We start from the raw sequence: 21,641 nt of genomic DNA on the forward strand, positions 1-21,641 counted from the left end.
GAAATTATTTTCTCAGTACTTTCATCCAGGAATGTCCCCAAAGCTTTCCAGGTCTTTTACTACTCTCTAAGAATTTTCTATGTGATTTCTTGAATTTCCCCTCTTGATTTCTGGGAATTTTGTCTAAATGGTTAGTAGGATTTTGCAGGCTTCCTAGGAAATTCCCAGCTGCTTCCTAAGATTCTTTACAGATACTTCCTGTTGTTTTCCACTAATACTCGTTATTCCCTAGGCATTTCCTCTATGATTTTCTGAAAATATTACTGATTCCTTCTAGGAATTTATTAATGCTACTTCCCAGGAATTCCTCTTCTACTTACAGACCTTTTTCACTTCTTTCTAGGAAACCACTAATAGATCCTAGGAATACCACCCTGGTACTCATAAATTACTTTAAAGGATGCTCCAGATGTTTTTGAGGAATTTCCCCATGACTTTTTGGGGATCCTGCTAATGCTGTTATAAGTTTTCTTTCTACTACATAAAAGGACACACAAGGGATAATTGATATTCACATTGTGATAAAAAGGGAAGATGTCCTTGGACTAGAAATATTGCCAAATCATTTCACTGCTCATGCAGGTGGCAGGTCAAGTTGATTTTCTGAGAATCCTTTAGAGCTATACTCTGTTACCTGAGGGTGCCCTGACACAATGATAGCAAACCACAAAGTTAGAGCTCACCCACTCTTTCCCTAGGCTGGCCCTCAACAACCACAAGGTTTGCCTTTCACCTCAATCAATGTAATTTGATCAGCTGGCATTCTGAATCTTGGTACAAATGTCGTTTTCTTAGTAAATTGATTACAACTGGTAGCAGGTTGTTTTTCCATCATACAGAGCTATTGGTTATATGTCTTTGTGGCCAGAACTCCAGTCCCATCCTATTTTAGTTCTGAGTCATGAGATTCAGCTCTTATCACAGCAAACTGGTAAGGGCAGTACCCACCACCTGTTCATTCAATTTTCAAATAAATGTGTTGCTGTTTCTTCCAGGCTGCGCCTCTGGCTACGAAAAAGCTCCTTTATAACCAATCACATAGTTAGCTCATGCCTTTCATGCAAACACTTCAGAATTCTCTTTCTACAATACTTCTACAAATATTGACAACAAATGGGCTGCTTGAGGCAATAAGACCAGAGACCTTCATGATAACATCACCCGATGTGCTTTTCTGTGTTATTTAGTTTTGGACTGTACATCATTAACTTAAGTCTGACATTCACCAATTACATCTGGGAAGAAAGTAGCTGCTTAATTTAAATTAAAATATCTTCTGATAGATGGTTTTGAGCAAGTAATTTTTGCAATTTTAGAAAATTGGCAAAATTATAAACTATTACATTAGTATCACAGAAATCACTTAATTTTCAATATTGTTTTATTATACATTAATGATCCTGTTTTGTATTTGGGGCTCAAGTGAAAGGATGCTTTCCAAACCAACTAATCCTCTGCTGAAAACTTAAGGCCTCTTTGTCATTATCATAGATTGCCTAAATAAATGTCAGAAGGATTTATATATATTGATACCGATTAAAAACTATACTGTTTTATTGATGGAAAACACCTTTAAGTGCATTTCAAATGGATTCTGTCAAATTTCTTTAGAAGACAGAGATGGTTTGATTTGGATTTTCATTGACAGAAAAAAAATGCAGAGGGTTATATAATCTACTGAAAACTATGATGGTCTCAAGACATGACAAAAGTAAGACTTCCATAAGTTAATGAACAGCTGCTCACTGTTAAAAATGTGCTTCTGTAAAAGAGGAAAGAAATCAAGGTCTTTTGTACACTGACTTTTACTGACAAGAGACCAGAGCACACAAAGGGAAATCTACTTAAGGTTTAAAACCAGAGTAAATATTTACTGTTTGAGAATAAAGTAGTTTCAAGTCTTCAGGGTTCAGTGGGCTATTTTTTTCTTAAGCCAGTTTGTTAATGAGAAATCTGTTTTCAACATCCTTCAAGGAATGTCATTTATCTGAGATACAGGGCTCTGTTTGAAGGGACAGAAATGTGTGGGGAAATGTTGCATTTTGTAAATCCATAATTGTTCTTGAATTTTCCATCTGGTGAGGTCAGTTACTGGAACAGGGGGCATTAAAAAACTAACACTGAAGCACACAACAGCTCTGGATATTTTCTGTGGACCTCAACCAAGGAAACAAATTACAAGAAATGAGGGATATTATTGTCTCACAGTTTATGAGTAACTCACAAGTGCTCTACTGCGGCAGTGTTTTCTTTGTGTTTTTCCTCCCATACAACCAGGTGCTTCACAGCAGCAACTGCTATTCTTGCTTAGTTGAAGAAAACTTCAGTAGACAGTACTTCTCATGTCAATTTGGGTCTGAAATGCATGCAGGCTTATTGCCAAAATTAATCGCTCAATTAGACATTTCTAAGAAGTGTTTAAAAAAGACCATATTTATTGTTCAGAGAAAGCTATAATTTGCCAAGTTTCACCAGCATTTTTCTGAAATGTTGAGAGCAATTTCTAGAAATACCTGTTTTCTACATTGCATTTTATTGACTTATCCAACCTTTTTCCTGCACTGTTCTTATTTGAAGGATCAGTATGAGTCTCTTGCTCTTTTTCCAGTGCTGAATAGTGACAAAACATTTCAGCTAGCTATAAGAATTTTTTAAATACATTTCCTTCTCATCATTAATATGTCTTCTGTGTTTTAGCTGAAAATATTTTTGTAACTGGAGACCTTTACTGTTGTATACAAGAGTCCCAATAAGAACAAGGGGGTTGATTAATGCAATATGCACCTAGAACTTTCATGATGAGTCTCAGTGGACTTGAACATTAATTGAAGATTGAATTGCTAAAGTAATTTCTTCTCCTGTTTCTTTGTTGGTCAAGAACAGCTAAATTGCATATTCTGAGTTATAGCACTTGAAACTGATTGTTAAATCCAAAGGGATGGAAAGGAGTTTGGAGTTAGCATATTAAGCACATTTTGTTCTGGACACGATCTTAATTTACACTGTATGGCATTAATAGTTTCTTTAATGTTAGATTTCTCTACTATCTTGAGTGGGAGATCTGAAAATATGTGAATTAGGCTTTCAAATGTTTTGCTGTAAAATGACAACTGTTCTCTACTGATCTGAACTAAAAATATAATTCTCATTTTAATGACATTTTAGACACAGTCACTAAAAATATGTAATTCAATAAGGAATTTAGCAGCATTTAGAAGACAATGTTAAGAACAGGTTGAAAGTTCCATGATCCAGTGGCTATATGACTGACAGCAGAATCTGATTTTCAGTAGAATTAAGTGCTTTTTACTGTTTTTAAATGGCATGCAAATACATTTTTAGACATATTCAGGTTCCTTTGGTGTGGTTTGAGTATCAAGAAAGGATCTCACTTCCAAGGAATCATGCTGATACTTTTAGGCAAACACAGATCATGCCATTGCACTGAGGCTCAGATGCTCAAAGCAGGAGTGAAGCACCTCTGCAGAAGACACTGACGGAATTGATTCAGGGCTGACACAAGACTTTCCTGTGACCCTCCATCATGGTTGTCAGCAAAGCCTGAACTATTTCCCTAATTTATAAATTCACTAATTCCCAGCCAATTGCTTCAGGCTTACTAATTACCCAAACAATTCAGAATATCCTTCAAGTCCAGAAGCAGCAGGATTTTCAAGGAACATTTTTCGTTTCCTTTCTCTTTTCAACAAAAGAGATCAAGTAGATTCAATTAAAACTCATTGTGTGTAGCATTTCCAGAGTAACAAATATATAACACATTCTATGTGAAGAGATGTTGCATTAAAATCTTGGATTTTATGGCTGTTTGTAAATAATTAAACCTATTCAACTATCTCCAAAAATATTCCAGGAAAGCCACACTGGCAACAGGCTGGAAGCTTTAGCAGTCTCTTCTAGTGAAGGCACATTAGAGAATACTTTGCAAACACAAACTGACAAAACCCACTAGGGACCATCACTGTTTCTAGAAGCATCAATATATATTGGATAGGTATTTTTACTTGGATGAAAAACCTAGCTGGTTATTGCCCATATATTTGTATAGATGAAGGCATAGATAAATTAAGATTTAGTCTTAGCTGGACTTCTCAGTGCCAGTTTAGTGACAGGACAAATGCATTTCTTGCAGACCCTACAAACTGGATTTTTTTCTGCATTGTCAAACAGCAGGGAAAGCAATCAGCTCTGGCAACACTTTCTGACACTAAGTGTTGGAGAGACAGAAGTCTCATCTCATTATCCCAGTTCTTCTACTCTCTCACAAGCAATGCTCAAAGATTCCCAGGGGTAGAGAAAGCTGCCATTTAGTGATGATTTCAGTTCCACCTTGCTATACTTTTTCAGAAAAGTCTTTTTGGAGTTACGATAGTCATGGTGTTTGGTTGGTAGTTGTTTTTCCAAATGAAATTTTAAAATTGCAGAGAATAAAAGCAAAGTGGGCAGAATGTAAAAAAAAGGGGGAGCAGAAAGACAACCATGACAACTAACCTGTAAACACAGTGAAATCATTTATTTGCCCATCATCTGCTATAGCTTTAGCATTTCTTTGATGAGTGACTCATTTATGATATATCACTACTTCTATTGGCTGGGGATTTATTTGAGCTATGGTTTGACAATAGAGCAAGAGTGACTTGCATAATCCTAACACCAGATTGAAAATGATACAGTCACGGAATAGTAAATGCCCATCTGCTGTAAAGTCCTATTCTTCTGAGGGAGTATTTTTGAGAGCTTGCAGGGATTTTTGTGTCCACTGTGACACTCAGTGAGTGAGTCAGGCCCAGTTCTGTTAGTCAACACCACTCTGATGCTATCTGGGTTAGCTGGTCTTCCTTCAGGAAAAGCAGAGGCAGCCTGAGCCCTCTGACAGCATCCTGGAGAGCTCCCACAGAAAATGCATCCTGTGCCTGCAGTTATCTGGGTCATACCTGTCCTATTTTAAGATCTGAAAGCAGCCCTGGGTCTCAGGGCCCAAAGTGTGTGGTGCTGTGCCTGTTTCCTGCTCTCTAACTACAGAATTCTGAACAGCAAGCAAGGCTAAGTGTATTCCCAACACAAAGCTTTGCAGCTCTGAACGTGGATTCCTTGCGTAGATCACCTACTTCCCCGACAGCTGCAATTCTCATGAATATGCAGCCACCCAAATCCTCTGAAGGAACAATACATAAAGATACTAAAAGCAAACTGATTACTTTTCTCTCCTAAACTATAGTTGCTTGGCTTCCATCTTTATTTATGCTATTATATATATATATATATATTTTTTTTTTTTTTTTACTTTTGAAACTTCTTCCTTTTCCCCTATTTTTAGGAATGAATACAGTTGTTTTGAACAAAGATTAAAAAGTTATGGTCAGAGAAAAGTTTCTGAAAAAAAATAAAAGAAATAAAGAGGAGATTGAAGAGCAGGCTCAAGAAACAGGCAAGGATAGAAAAAAGCAGAGATACCAAGAAAGGACAAAGTAGTGCAAAGAAGAGCCAGAGGGAAGAAAAGTAAGTTGAAGTGGCAGAAAGGAAGAATGAAGGTGACAGAAGAAAAATAGATGTAGGAATTAAAAACAACTCCCCTAAGATTCGGCATTTACAAAAAGATCCTTCCAGATAATGTTCTTAGATCAGTTTCAATTTCCTTCTTTCACTATGTATGGTGGTTACCATAAAATACTGTTAACAGTGAGAGGAAATATTTTCATTTTAAATTTAAAGTCCAAGTGCTTTATCATTTTTGTTTCTGTTCAGGTGGTTGTTATTCCAGGCTGGCATGACAAAGCAAGAATTAATAGAATTAAATGATAATTTAAATCCTTCATGTTGAATAGTGAGCAGGACTAAGGATAGTTATGCACATTACTTGCACTGAATATTCTGTTAGGCTTATATTCCTTACATAGGTCTTTTCTTATTTATGTGATCATTGTAAATTGAGAATTTACTCCAGTCTTTGGTCTACCACCCCTATTCAAACTCCTTAGACTTTCCTTAACAGAGACAAAAGTCCCCAACTTGTCACTTCTTAATTACTTTTAAAGAGATTTCTGTCCTATAAAATACTGCACTTAAAAGAGCTAGCAGATAAAGATGTCACACATGTCTAAGGTTTGCCTTAAGGCCAGACAAGATGGATAATCAGATAAGAGATTCAAAAAACAGATGCTATGCTTTATAAATGCAATTCATTTCGATGCTTATTAAGACATTAAATAAATACATATGTAAACAAAATATTCATTATATACACACACAACTTATCTATCGGAGTATATAAAATTTTAAAAACTTGTAGACACATTGGTGTTTGCAAAACCACTTAGTTAACAATGAAGCCCCAGATCCTTTTAGCCTGGTTTTCTTTAGCATGGTATTGCATGTATTCTTGATATGAAAAGAATTACAGTGATCTTTAGTCAATGTAACAAAAAAAAAAAATACCAAGAACGCTAACCATATAGATCAATGTACATAGCTTGCTTTTCTGACTTTTTCAGTGAATAGTAATACACTTGCCTACTGCCATCCAGACTTCTTTCTGAATTGTGTTGCTTTCAGTTATGTTAGCTATCACTTTGGGTTTCAATATATATTTTTTGAATTAATATTTTTGAAAGGACATATCACTTCATTAGGTAAAATGTTGTAATAAGCCTTTCACTTTTAAAAGATAAACATAATTAATCTCCTCTCATGACAGCCTCTACCCCTTTTCCCCTATGTCCCAGTAGACAATTAGGAATGATGTTTTTGAGAATGGCTTTCCAGTGACTAACACAGTCACTTTAATGACACTGTTTACTTAGATGCAGAGCAACCTCTGTGATGATTTCTTAGCTGATCAAGCGGGAAAATGCATCATCCCAACCAAAAGGAAAAAAAAAAAACAAACCACAACCACTTTCCAGACAGAGCAGTATTTACTCTACACTGACTCCGTTGTGCCACGTCCTCCTCAGGCACCGCTCCAGAACTTTGGCATTGCTGTGAGAGCCAGCGTGGCTCTGCTGGCAGCACCTGGGCTGCTCTGTGCAACTCCAGCACAGAGGGGAAACAGCAATCAGTCTGGGGGCAAGCACAGAGGCTTTCAGCTATTCCAATTCGGAAAGATTTTGTATTCCTGCACCCAGCCACCACTCTGACACTCAAAGAGAATCACAGAAATTATCTTCTGCAGCTTGTCATGGCATAGATATTTTGAAATTATTTTGAGTTTCAATGCAAGGACTCTCCCAAGACAACTAAGTTTCAGGGCCCCAGATGTATATCCCATGAGAATTCTCTGCTGTGAAATTCTCTGAGTAAAACTGCTCTGTTCAAGTCTCTTGGGCATATGTCTTTTTACCAGAAAAAGGAAAACTATGACAGAAAATCCCAAGCCTGCATGATACTAGCAGGAATCAAAGTGGAATTACAGTCTTTTTGATCATGCAGTGGCAATGGAGAGGAAGTGCTATTATACACAAGCATATTCTTCCCTATTTTGATATACCAGGGATCTATTAGAAAAAAGTGGTTTACATTTTGTTATTTATATGAATTTATTAAAAATTTAAAAAAAAAGAACCCCAAATCTAAAATGAGTAATAGTTATACTAAAAAAAATTCCAAGGAAAATAGAAAATAAAAATATTTACATGTCCCTGTAGCTAATTTCCAGCTGTTACAAAATTTAACCAAGATAATTACATATTATAAGGAATTGCTGCTGTTTTTGTGTAGTACACAGCATGGCAGACACAACAGTAGAGCCTGACTTGAGACAGAGGTCCCCAGACTGCATCACATCCACCCCTGATCTAGCTAAAACTGGGAGTCATAGATGAGTCTGGCCTCATCTATGTTTCACTTGAACACAATAGGTACGTAACCTTCAAAATAAAAAAAAAAAAAAAAAAAAAAACAAAACTGTGGTTCAAAAAAATTTTCAGCACAACAGTAGGAACTGATAGGAACTGCCATCAGTTACAGTATCTCAGGCAACTGCAATAAATTAAAGTGCTTTATGGATTTAGGGAAAAGTTGGTCTGAAAAGAGCAAAGAAAAAGCAGTGGGTTATATTCACTGAAATGATGTGGAGAATAAAGTTTTTGTGGCTAGCATCATAAGAGTTAACCATTTTTTTTCAGCCAAGCCTTATTATGGTCACAATTTATACAGAGGTTAGGCCATAATATGTTTTGGTTTTGGGAGTGGGTTTTTTGGGGGGTTGTTTTTCTTTGGTTAAGGTTCATATCCCACCCACATTGCAGCTCCATTCCCTAGCAAGGACTTCAATGAAAGAACACACATTTGCAACTGAGATGAAAGGATATGGAAAGGAGATTGAAGATAGATACAGCCAATGAAACAGTTAAAAAAATCGTTTGCCATCCCTACTCAGAAAAATAATAACAATTTTTGCGATGCCTCATTGCATCATAAATTAATATTCTTTAGCTGATTTGCACTTCTTCTAATAAAATACAAAATTAGTTAATGCTGCATATTGTACTGTTCTATGGCATCATTAACACCTACGTACATCACAAATTACAGAATTTTACCTCCCTAATGTTCAGGATCTATTCTGAAATAGAGCAATTTTTATTATATATACATTAATCAAAACTGTTCAGCAGCATTATTCATGATTGTATTTCTCATTCATTGCAGTCAGTTGCTATTTGAAATTTGGGCTATGCTCTTTAAACTCTGGGGCTACATGGCATGCCTTGATTTTCTTTTGGGGCAAGTTCCTACACCTAGGATTTCTTTGCAGAAATATTTCGCACTTTTCTTTAAGATGTAATGAGCTTTCCGTATTTTTCTAACAATAAAGTCATTAGGTATATGTTTTCCAGGCAGAACTCCCAAAGAAATGTCAACTCATTAGGAATAAATTCTTTTAATATTTCAGCTGGATACATGTGAAATACCCCCATAGAACATTCTGGTAAATATTCATCTCTACTAAACATAACTGATACTATGTATGTCTCTAGCTTTTTTTTTTTTTTTTTCAGAAATAAAAGAAACATAAAAATCCCATAAAGGTCAACAAAACCTGAATTTAAATGAGCAGACACTGGCAATTTCTAACTATGCAAGTATCTGAAGACTAGTGTTTATTTATATATTTTATATGCTGAAGGGCTCTGCAGTCCACTGGTACCTCACTTCATTTATGATAAAAGGGACTGGTTTGAATTTGTCATGGCAAATGAATGTGTGAAATCTAATCTCTTATTCGGACAATGAAACCCAAGAACCAACCTAAGATTTAATACTGAAAATATAAGAAAAATATTCTGCAGATTGCTTAGGTCTGTCTGATTTTATCTTACTGGCTGGGTTCCATTCCTTATGAAATACCTCTGGCTTAGAATCATGGGCTTTTTAATAGCATTCTAAATTAAACTTAATTCCACCTTCATATCCTCTGTACTAAAATGAATGTTCTAAGGTTAGAAGCCATTGTGAAGTGTAAATCTGTTTGAATTACTGGTCACATTTCAGACCTATTTTAAATAACTTTTATAATATACACATTGAAGTTTCTGGTGACGGTACTGTAAGATCTGTGAAACATTACTATGATATAGTAATGGCATTATTAATAAACTAATAATAAATGTTGAAATTGAAACATAGAATTCTTTCTCCTCTGAAAAAAAATTCTTCTTCATATTCAGTCTATTCATGACACATCCTAATGATTCAAAAGTAGAGTTGAAGTTACCTGTCCTTATAGGCAATAGAGTGTCAGGCTAGATAGATTTCCTTAACCACCATGATCAGAGGTGGTTACATGTCCTCCTTTGAATTAATGATGGCAAATCTATGACATGCCACATTTTGTTGATAAAACAAAATGCTTGAGATTATTTATTCTGATCATTACATTATGTAATAAAATTACTCTGCCAGTGATTATAAAAACTCTGACAAATTATTTTTTTGTGGAGAATTTTTCTTTGCATCTTAAACATAGTCAGTTGTGTCCCTTCTGATCACTGCTGGCTTGGCCCTGACAGTGTGCATATGCATAGTCTGTTATCCTATTAGCACCATAAAATCAAAGTTTTAAATGTCTGGACTCTGATGGAAAGTGCATCTCTCTTATGAAGACAGATCAGGGTCAGGCACAGCCATTGTTCAGAGACAAGAGTTTGTGGAGATAAAAAAACTACTCATGAGTGACAAACTCTCTTCGCCTCCCTCCTTCCCAAGTTGAAAGAGTGCACCCATTTCTCTGTACTACACCTTCATCTATACCTATTTGCAGGAAAGATAAATGCTAGAAATCATATTTTAGGCTGTTTTACTTCACAGTATAGATGAAGTGAGATTCCAAATGAAACAAATGCTGTCTTGGTAAAATCATAACTTTAATGTAAAAAATGAAAAAAATTTGCTAGCAGAACATGTACATGGGCCATGGCCTCTTCTCAGAGAGCAGCAAAAGGTGATGTACCCAAGGTCATAGTGACTATTCTTCAATTGTCATTTCAAAGAAGTCACAAATCATCTATTTCTCAAATGCCTTAGAAATTTGAATTGTTTTTTTTTTTAATAGCTTTATAGGAACACCAACTTTTTCTCAAGCAAACTGCTGATCCCTAAAGTATATATGTTATATTTTTGTCTGTACCTCAGAGGTACTGTCTAGAACAATTAATTTAAACATTTATCTGTATAAATGCATGCAGTAGTCAAACAGGTCAGATAATAAGATAATTCTCCACTCTTTGCTACATAGAGAAAATTAATTACCAAGCAAATACATGCTTATTTTATTGTATCAGTGCTATGCAAGTCAGTTCATAAAAGTTAAATTTTATGCTTCTTTACTTCCCCCTCAAAATGTGGTTTCCAACTCATTAAGGAAACAAAGGAAGGAAAGGTGAGCAGTTTATGGCTACAGGTTAACACCATGAACTGATGCAAAGAAATAAAAAACCTGAAAAGTTCCTGTGCACTTGATGGAATAACAGCTGGTAAGGTATTACACAGCAACATTCATTTACTGTAAACTATTAAACTACAGTAGGGCAGAAGCCTGAAAATGAAATTAATCTCAGCCATACATCACCAGTGATTCTCCTTTCATCAGCTTTGAACTCTGCAATGGATTATGCAGTGGAAGCATTTGCAGAACAGGAAGCTACTTGCTCTGCAGGTCTAAACTGGAGCAATTTCAACCATACAGGAAAACTTTGAGAACATTAAATGTATTGTGCATTACAAGAAAAAAAGTAGGATTTGTCATGGCAAATGAATGTGTGAAATCTAATCTCTTATTCAGACAATGAAACCTGAGAACAAATCTAAGATTTAATTCTGAAAATATAAGAAAAATATTCTACAGGTTGTTTGGTTTTGTGTATTACAAGAAAAAAAGTGGGATAGTGCAAACAAAAGCAAACAAATCTTTGACAGAATTCAATCTAGAAGAATGCCTTCTATAAATGTCCTTCAACGAAATGGCATCTCCTCCTCACCAATTCTCTTAACAAAAGGCTGAGTTACCCTTGTCTGTTATCCATGTTTAGTGGAAAATATAGAAAATTAAGAAAAGGTTTGTTTTTTTTTTCTTTTAATTTATCAATCTTGTTATTTGAAGCTATTTGTTTTAGAACTGTTTTCCTAGTGGAACAGTAACAAAAATATCATAAGGGAAGCAATATTCCCCAGTAATGAAACATCACTCCAGAAGAAAACAAGTTCATACTTACAGGATTTGCAGTAAAATCTACAACACTTCAATAATTTATGTTCACTTTCAAAGCTTCTGTTTTGATCACATGAAAAATCAGGCTTGAAAAATTACAAGGAGCTGAAAGCACAACCAGCTGAATCCAAGACTCCAGTGACTTTCATTTTTACAGCTCGCATAGAAATGTGACATATGTATACCAAAGGGAAGATGCAAAGCCAACCATAAAATGAATTTAGAATGGGTTCATCCAACTGACATCACCTCATCAGCACTGTACAGATGTCCACAGCTCCACGTGTGCCATTTACAGATAGAATGTGCTCCTATTACAGTTTCAAGAGTGCAAAATCTCTAAGCTCATACACAAAACTAGTTCATGGTCTAAACAATGCATTAGCATTCAATATGATACAGGAAACAGAATTCTAGAAATCTTACATTCAACAACTTGAAAAAAAAAGGGAAAAATGGGAACTGCAGATGCTGCTCTTTTTTTATTTTTGCTACACCTTTTATTTTAATGTCATACAGCATTTTAAGACACAAGAAGGGGTCATTCAAGAATACTTATAGGCTTATTAATTCAGACTGCATTCTTAAACAGAAAAAAAATCAAATTATCTGTTTGTAAATTACTAATTTAGTTCATCTTAAAACTGGATATCGTAAATCACTCTAATAATTTTCACTTTAAGGACTGATTCACCTTTAATTTGGTTGCTATAGAAAATTTGGGACTCAATAATTGCATATTGAGCTACAAAAACAATTAGAGAATCCACAGATGGACACTGAGACATCCAAATTCCTTGTGTAGTTTTGAAAGTCTTGGCCTATAAACATGTGATATGAGGTTTTAAAAAGTTAAAGTTAAAATTATTTTAATTAGTGTATTTCAAGACCAGAGTGAGTAATCTGAATTACCAGAGAAATATGGTCTGGTTTGATGGTTGGCCTTTCTTGGAGGGAGGATTTAGACTGGAGTCCTTCTGAGGACCCTTCCAACTGGAATTATTCTGTGCCTTGTTAGAAACAGCTCCTGAATGCATCTGCTGAAGGATTTGTACACTGATAGTTTAAATAAAGCCGACACGTTACACAGTGTCAAACCAGATTATAATCCATATTGGATCACAAAGTAAATCTCTCTCTTGAAAAAAATGCACCCTGATGCTGTTAAAAGGAAGGAATCCATGAAGCAGAGCTACAGGACCCAAGAGACAAACATCAAGTTTATTTTAACAACAACTGCTTAATCTGAATTATTCTGACAGACAACTATGCAGATACTTGCCTATACTGCCAAGTGTCTGATTTTAGAAAACGCATTAAGTTTTCCCCTGGTATATATCCATGTGTAAAGGGTAAGATTTTATGAGGAATTTACCTTCCCAGAATTGCAAACGAATGCACATCTACCCTCTCCGAGTCAGTGTAAATAAGATAGTGAAGAATAATTAAAATGCCAAGCTTACTTTAATTGACAGTTGACTTAGTTCAGCCACAAGATCAGTACATCACAGTAAACACTGCATCTTATTGATCTGTCATTAAACTATTACCATGAACTACAGCAGTGTCTATGCTTGTTTTTAAAGGTAGTTTAAGACAATCAGGACTCTCTTAAGCTAAAATAATTCTGAATAACCAGTTGAGAGAAGGTATGACACCACACAGTCATGAACTGTGGCTATAGCTGGAGAGAGCCAGAGCACAACAGTGAGTGGACATGTGATGTCAAATATCTCATTTCTGAGTAGAAATTGAAAGGTGGATAACAAGAGTACTATTAAGAGAAAATAAGCACAAACAATAACTTTCTTAAGCAATTGAGAAAATATCCCAAGCTGTTTTGTCCATTTAATTTCCATAAACTATGCAGCAGTCCAAAATTTTTAACGTTAAGAAATTCCTGTTAGTTCACACAAAGTTCATTGAGTCTTTTGTATGGAACCAGAGTTCCAGCGTGCACTGAACTGTATTCAGTGCCTTGAGTACTCACAATGATATGCTGCAACGGCAAAGCCAAGAACCAAGTTTCTCATTGTTACTACTTTCATGGACTTTGTCCTCACAAAATTCAAGCTCTGATTCAGTTTATTAATGAACTCTAACCTCCAGAGGCCAAAACCACCCCAGTTCCCCTTTCACCTTATGTTCTTTTTGCCTTTAAGTACTAATTAATTCTGTATATAATAGAAGCTCTTTTTTCTAACATGTGCCAAGACCTTAATACAAGCAATTGGGCAGATCTTCAATATAACTTCATTGACTTTTAATGATTTACAACAGATGAGAATCTGTCTTCAAAAAGTATACTACTAATTAACTTATGAAGAGTTGGCTGCTTGCAGTATTTAATATAATTCTTGAATATTCCTAGGCATGCATCTGAATTTCAATGAAACTCGTACCAATAGATAGATATTGACATTCTCATGAATACCAAATGAGTTCATTGGCACTTGTCCTGTAATGGTGAATACCTGCTGAATTTTTAATTGAGTGGCCTTCAAATGAAACTGCTGGCCACATATCAGGCTCTAACAGTTTTTCATCAAATCTCAAATTCTACCAACTTTTCCACCTTTTATTTGTGAAATGGACCGAGAAAATAGGAGGGAAAAAAGAATTACCAGAGAGACAAGAGACAAGAACATCACACACCACAGATGTGCTTGCTGCACTGAGGTTCTGACATAATTCAATACAGTATATCTAAGGATGTGATTCCAGTCAGTAAAGGATTTATCAAAAAATATGAATTTTTTACGCTTTTCCAAATAAAGTCATTTGCTTAATAATTAAGAGAGAATTGGAATCCCTGCTAGCAAAGGGCAAAGGTTAGAAGTACACTTCAGTCTTTCAGAAGTGGTTTTCATGCAGCAGAGACTCTGCCAGCTCTGGCAATAGACCTTAAGCTCTTGGCTGCTTATTATCTGATAACACCCCCTCACAGCATCTTTCCATTATGGTTTGGCAGCTGGTTCACATCCATTTGCCACACATACAGTTTCCCCCTAGTTTAAAATGGGTCAGAGCCAGGTCACTTCCAATACTGCCATTAACATTTACCCTGCTTGCAAAATGGCAGGGAGGAAAAATGAAAGGTAATATGGAGGCCGAAGGGGAAATACAGAACAGCAGCAACACAGAGTTGTTCTTCCCAGCTAAACACTAATGTATCTGAAAGCATTTGCAATTTGCAGAGACCAAAGAGAGTTAGGAGTGAAGGACAAAGCCAGAAGCCTACAGTAGTTAAAGGTAATTGACCTTGAATGTGAATTTAGCAGTGAGAGAAAGAGTAGAGAAGATTGTAGGTACAGGAGAACAGCATGCTTTACTTTTTTCAGATGAACACCAACTTATTTAAAAGGGAAAAAGTAGATACTATGCAAGAGTAAGAAAAGAGCAAAATAAAGCCTGTGTACCTAGTAATGGTTACATTTTCTGGTAACAAATAAAGAACAATCCTGGAATGAAAATTCTTAGCAATGTCATTAGCTAAGAATACTCATATGGAAAATACTCAGAATTCAGTGAAGTAATATAGTTTTTGTGAGATTGTGTCTTATTCCTCATCTGAAGTTTCAGTATGTTTGAGTCCCATTGATATCAACTAGTTTAGAACAGCATTCTGTGAAGGAATAAAACAGAATAACAAAATAAAAAATATCTGGGATGCAGGAGACAGACACGCAAATAGATCACTGCAGCAAACACACAATTAAAATTAATTTCAGCTATAACTATCCCTATTATTGGGATTCCATACATAAATGAATACATAATACACATCTATGTAGAAGTTGTAACCCTAACTCATTTGTGCTCATTGCTTTAAGACACTAACAGAATTCCTTATCTTGGAACAGAGTAATATACATGACCTCAAAATCTAGGTACTGAGGGAGAATCTGGTGCTTAAACAATGGAAGAAGAGATTAAAATCAACATCTCTCCCCTATGCCAGATGAATTTTGGTTTTGTAAATTTGGTGGCCTGAAACAGTAAAACAGATGGGGTAAGTATGAGATATTAACTCTAGTTATGTAACAGAAAAGAAAGAATTTACAATGTTTTTGCACATGACACCATTTTCTGTTCTAAACTCAAAACAAAACTTATATAAGTAGGAGAATGAGTAGACCTCTTTCATCCCTGTCTTTTTGGTTTTGCAATAGGACCTATGAATGTCATCAAGAACATTATAATGAAAAATAATCCTAAAATACTCCAAATGATTAATTCAGTTTTCTGAAGCAAATAGAAACATTCATATGTACAAGTTATTACTAAGTTATTACTAAGGTCTAAGTGCATAGTATGACATCTGAATTCTCTCATGTGATCAGTTCAAAATTATAAAAGCAGTCACACTCACATGCTACCTTCTTAATTTCTTATTGCCCTTTCTGATTTTACACAAGGTGATTTATATGGGCATTAATATAAGGTATAATAACCTCAGAAATGTATATAAATATACAGGACTTTCAGTGTGAGGATATTTTTTTCCTCCCTCCTCACTTTCACCACAACTGAATTTGTAATGAGTAAATGAGTAACCAGTTTCAATACAAAGTGATAGAACAACTTTTACTTTCTCTCAGTGGAGATTTTAAGATTTGCAAGCATTAAAAGGGATTGTTTTTCTCCAGCAAGGCTAAGAGATATCCTTGGAATACTGTAGGAAGCAGAACAGATTGCCATTTTTTTCAAAAGGTAAAATCCTTTTGTACCATGCAAGTAGCTTAAACACTCCCTAAAAGCACAGAGCCCTCCTGGGAAGAGAAGTTCCTGGCTTCAGCCTCTCACTGAGATATATGAATATGTTGTGAGCCCTCTTTCTTTCATCTTGGTTAAGGATCGACAAAATATTAAATGTTAGTGTGAGAAAGCAGGGTTGTTCAGGAAAGTGCTAATTTTTCCCAAGTTCAACACCTGGGAATGGAGAGCCACAGTATTAGCTCATACATTCACTCAAATCTGGTGATCAGGAGCATTCTCATAGAGAGCCAAATCTGTCTTGTGTATTGGGGTCACATATACAGTCACCCATCTGAATTCAGCAAGCCATTTGCTTAGAACAGCTGCTGGTTTAGGGTGGAAGTATTTGGAAAAAGGATAATATTTCCATGCTGAAAGACAACCCACTTTCAAGAAAATAGTTCAGACAGGAAAGCAGCCTGGATGCCATAGTTGATTTGAGTATGATTCATGCACTTCAAACAGTCCTGCATAAACAGATACAATTATTAAAGAATAGCTGCATAATGTTTCCATTCATAAGGGGGTTTTTATTTGCTTTTTTTTTTTTTTTTCTGTTTAGGGAGAAAATTTCTCAGTTAAGAATGATTCTATTCTTTCATGTGCAATACCACCAAACTGTTTTTTGCTATTTGGAACCCTGGATATAGAGTTCAACTCAGCAGCAACACTGTAGTCCCATTTTAAATGTTTCTTACTTGTATAGAATTTTATAAGATTAAAGGGACTTCTTTCTGTTTAAATGGTGTTCTTGGAGCCCTGGTTCACTTTAGTTTTGCTTGTAATACTCCTGTGGCTGTCAAAACGTAGGCCTCATGCCAGAATATGAATTCCTGTAGACATTATAACTACATGACACAACAAACCCACATCACAGAAATTTTCTAGTAGAAAACAAGGTACAGTATTTGAATTGGACCTCTTTTTTAAATAAATGAGGAAACAACTCTGCCTGACTTCAGTATGGCAAGGCTTTGTGAATATTGATGCTTCCAGCAGTGGTTTTATTCCATTAAATATGAATTTAGTGATTGTGATAAATATCTAGAAACAGATTATTATATTAGGGGAGATGAACAAGTGGTTCACTACACCTGTACTACACTTGGATTAGGTATAGAGTAGCTGCCTGGAGTGCATCTATCCCTGTATCCAGAAAGATGCTGAGCTCTAATGTAAAACTGCACAAATTTAGCAACACTAGACTGACCGTAGCTTTACTCCTAATACATTTTAAATGGTGCATTTGTTTAATTTTCCCACCGACTTAGAATCTGCTCAGAATCCAGAGCATTCCACAGCACAAAGGCATAAGGCTCCTGCAGAAAAAGTTAAAACTGCAGTCCATGATTTGCTGCATATTCAGTTATCTTGGTGGTGAGAAGATGCCGAGACAGCAGAGGAAGGGAATAGTTGTTTTGTGTTATGCTACCTTGGACAGCTACCAACCTTCTCAAAAAGAGCAGCCAAAGACAGGCTCTTAGCAGATCATGTGCATGGATTTTGGTTTTTGAGCCTGCTGTATCTAAGCTGGTCATCTCAGGCTCCCTTGTACCGATTGTATCTAAACAATAAAAAGGTATCAAGGGTTTAATTCTAACTCATTTTAATACAGACATTAACTTCTGATCATCTGAACTGCATCACTGGTGGCATGGGCTGCCTGGGGTGACTTTCTTAGATGTGCACACATCATCGTTTCATACTTATTCAGATGAATCCCACTTTCACTTATGGCATTAGGTTCCAGTGCTGCAGGCTGCCACTTTATCATCTCTCCTTCAACACACCTCCTTGACTCTGAGACCACCTGTAAAAAAAGATGCAACACAAGCATGAATGCTTCTTCACATGGGTTTCTGTGCTGCTCTCTATCCCATTCTGCAGAAGATTTTTCTATGGTTTTTGGGTCAAATCCATGTTATGGTCACAACAGCCTTCAGCTGAGTCAACCACTGTTCTTGATTCAGCTCACAGCTAAACTTCATACTTTTGCTATCTTTTGTGAAAGGTATTTAATTTTTTCATCAACCTTCATGATGAATAATGGGTATTTATTATCTTGAGAGGTTCTCATTTGCATTCAATCTTGTGGTTTAAGCTCATCAATAATACTAATTCACACTTACATAGCACATTTCATCTGGAGAATATAAACCACTTCATAATTGTCAAATGATTAAATTTTACAACATCTCCCAAAGGTAAAAAGTATTTCATTCACAGAAGGCCTGGCCTCTATTGTTACTGTGCCTGCATGCTGGGTTTTTTGAGAATTGGCATGAAGCTCAACAGCAAGCTGTTAACATATAAAGATTCCTTTTCTCTGTTCAGCACCACATTAGAGAACAATTTCAGCATGTCAAGGAGGCTTTGTGCTAACTTGATCAGCAATATTGCATTAAACCCAGCAGTTCTCAGCCATGTTCAAACTCAGTACAATGGTCAACATAGTCCAGGACTAATTAAAGGGTAAAATGAAGCAGATGCTTCTGTCATAAAACCTGTTCAGTCTGAATTAAGAGGCTACTGGTAGATTGTATATATTGGATTCCCTTATCTGTAATAACTTCTTTGAGGTTTCCCAAGTTACCAAGAAAACTGGGGTGGAATCAATTTCCATGTGTATTCAACATCACCAATCTTTCCTGTCTGTACTCAAGGCTGCATCATGTGCATCCAATCTTTGGGACATACAGGACCTGCATATCCAGTTTCTCAGAGCACATTCTCTTTCTGTGAAAAAGGTGGAAAGCAGGAAAATTCCACAGAAGTCAACATTAGGAAATTTCTAGAGCTGGGCACTACCACTATTCACCCACAGAAAAAGGGGAAGGGAAACTTTGAATGATGTCCTAGAAAAGGGGAGATTGGTGTAATAATTCATGGGTCCAAAAAGGAATAAAAATAAAGGAAAGCATTCAGTTGAAATCTGATAAAAGCAGCCCCTACAGATCCTCTATAGGCACCCTTGCCCCATGCTGGGTATCAGGTCATGTCACAGCTGAAGTCCCAGAGTGGGGCTGCAGCTAAGCCTCTCTGTATAAAATATGGGGTATGCCCAGTCCCACAGTTTAGCTCTGCCAAGGCTTCTTCTTCCAGACAGATCTGATTTGGCACAGGGCATGGAAAGATAACGAGCATCGGTAATGATAGAAGTTCCCTTGCAGTGTTATTCAGCAAGATTCTGGGACACATTTCCAAAATATATTCTTAATAAAAACTAAAAGCAAAAGGAATTATTTAATTGGAAAAGGATAAGCCTGGCTTTCCAGAAGTGATGGCAAGAACTGTTCCCTTCCACTTTACTAATACCATTGTCCAGATTCTTAATTGTGTCCTGTAGGCAATACTTCTGATGCTATATTTTTAATACAGGACAGACAACTCCTACAGAAAGGAACCACAGGTGAACACCATAACAGTCAGGGAGAGGAAACATTTGAGATTTGGGAATAATCTTGATAATTACATTTTCTCCTTCCTTTCTGTAGTACTTCATTTAAGTAAGTGAATAAAATGTTCTTTGCATCTATTTCTCCTGGACAATTATCTGTTTAAGTAAACACTTATTCATGCTACACACAATTAAACTTCTTCCTACCCAACTGTGAAATAGCTTGTGTTTTCTGTCACAAAATCTACAGCAACCTAAACCCAAAAAAAGAATTACAAATCTAGAAATATGAAGGGTAAGACACAGAACTGTTCCTAACAATGGCTAATGCAAATAATTTCCAAGTTAGAATCCACAAACTAAAAATGGCTAGGATTACTTTTAAAGCACAAAATCCTGCTTTTTTAATGTCATCTGAATGTCAGAACTTTGGAGTGCCATATTTCACTTCAAACATGTCATTCCACACTGAGAGGGACATTTTTCAGAGTTATGCATAAAAAGATGTCTCTTCTCCATGGTAATTTATGAAAGAGATTAAGCCTGTGTTAACTTTGCTGTGTAATCACTTGATAGTGCATTCCCACACTCCTGTGGTAATGAAACACTACGTACACAACCATAGCAGAGACAGTTTTACACCATTACCATACACACATGAATATTATTACTTGTTGCCATAATGGGTAGCTCTTATGATACTAGATTTTGCAGACATGATACACAGATTTGATCAGTTTATTTAAATCACTGGTTCAGTTTCCTGACAAACAGCAAGTACCTCTCTTCAAGGGTTTTTTTCCAGCTCATCATCCCCTTGCAAAGGTATAACACCAATCCTTTCTCCACAGGTAAACTCAAATGTAATTTATCATCATAGCAGTCATAGTGTCAAAGGAGTGGGATGTTGATGGGGTTATGCCTTGAGAATATTATATCCAAAGTATATCTTAATATTATATTTTAATGAATACCAAGAAAGTTAGGGAAGGGTGTACGTGCTTATTACAGTGTGATAAAGAATATTAAAAAACTATTATGACCATGTAGGTGCCTATTCCTGAAGCTCTGGTTGCCCTGCAGTCTTGCCAATTTCAATCTGAGTCTGAGCATAACTCAAGAAAAATTCTCAAAAATTCATTCAGTCTGAAGAAAACACCAAACCAAACACATGAAAGACATTAAAAGTAACTGCAGCGTTACAAAGATGAAGCATTGAGATGACAAAATAGAGCAGTGAATACAGAATGAGCCCTGTGTGGATGTGGCAGGCTCTGTGAAGCAAGCAGTACTTGGCAGCTTGGTGACCACTCAGTGCAACCTCTGCGCTCCTGCAGTCGGAGCAGGACAGACACGAGGTGCCACAGCAGAAGCACCAGGGCAGCTGCTGTAAGGTGACAGTCACATCCCCTCTGCTTTCTGCACTGGCCACACAATCCTGCCGGTATGTGGTAGTGGAATTGTTACATGAAGCAACAAGAACTTTGGAAGACAGCAGAAAAGGCCCCTAAACAAGAGTATAATGAAGCCTAAAGGGACACTTGTTTTGTTGTCTTCAGAGTACACCCTCAGAGGATATTGTGTTGTACTCTTGCAATAGGAAACTTTGAACAGGAGAAAGGACAACATTTTTCTTTTTATTTGCTGAATATCTTGTATTGCATGTACTCTCTTGGTTAAAAATTCATAAATCTTTAGCACTCAAAATTCTCAGGCAGTCCTACTTTCAACACACTTTACATTCAGTTATGGTCTTATTCT

This window comes from Lonchura striata, chromosome 7 (genome assembly GCF_046129695.1).
Source record: "Lonchura striata isolate bLonStr1 chromosome 7, bLonStr1.mat, whole genome shotgun sequence".
Classification (NCBI taxonomy): Eukaryota; Metazoa; Chordata; class Aves; order Passeriformes; family Estrildidae; genus Lonchura; species Lonchura striata.